Source organism: Oryx dammah, unplaced genomic scaffold (genome assembly GCF_014754425.2).
Source record: "Oryx dammah isolate SB20612 unplaced genomic scaffold, SCBI_Odam_1.1 HiC_scaffold_22, whole genome shotgun sequence".
In the NCBI taxonomy this organism is placed as follows: domain Eukaryota; kingdom Metazoa; phylum Chordata; class Mammalia; order Artiodactyla; family Bovidae; genus Oryx; species Oryx dammah.
This window is the reverse complement of record NW_024070206.1, coordinates 417,214-417,833: the sequence shown is the minus strand read 5'-3', so window position 1 is coordinate 417,833 and position 620 is coordinate 417,214.

The following is a 620-nucleotide window of genomic DNA, read 5'->3' as shown; positions in this document are numbered from 1 at the left end:
CAGCCGAGCCCGGAGCCCACGAACCCAGCCGAGCCCGGAGCCCACGACGCATGCCGCAGACTTTTGACAAAGTTGCGAAAGCAGTTTGATGGAGGAAAGGTAGCCTTTTTAAGAAATAATGCTGGGAAAATTGGACATCCATCCACAAAAAAACGAAACTCAACCTCAGCTTTACACCTTCTTCAAAAATTGACTCATAATATGATAGTTAATTTTATGTGTCAAATTGACTGGACCACTTGCTACCCAGCTCTTTGGTCAAAACTTACTCCAGGTATTTCTGTGAGAGTGTATCTCATGAGGCAAAACATTTCAGTCAGGAGGCTGAGTAAAGCAGGTTAGCCTTCCCAGTGTGGGTGGGTCTCATCCAATCAGTTGAAAGCCTGGAAAGAACCAAAAGGCTGACCTTCCTCCAAGGAAGAGATCATTATTCCTGTCTGATGAACTTTTAACTGGAACACTGCCCGTTTTTCTTGCCTTTGGACTTGAGTTGAAACATCAGCTCTTCTTAAGTCTGCAGCCTGCCAGCTCACCCTGCAGACCTTGGAATATGCCAGCCTCCATAATCATGGGAGCCAATATCTTACATTTCATACACATGTACGTTCATATCTTCTGTC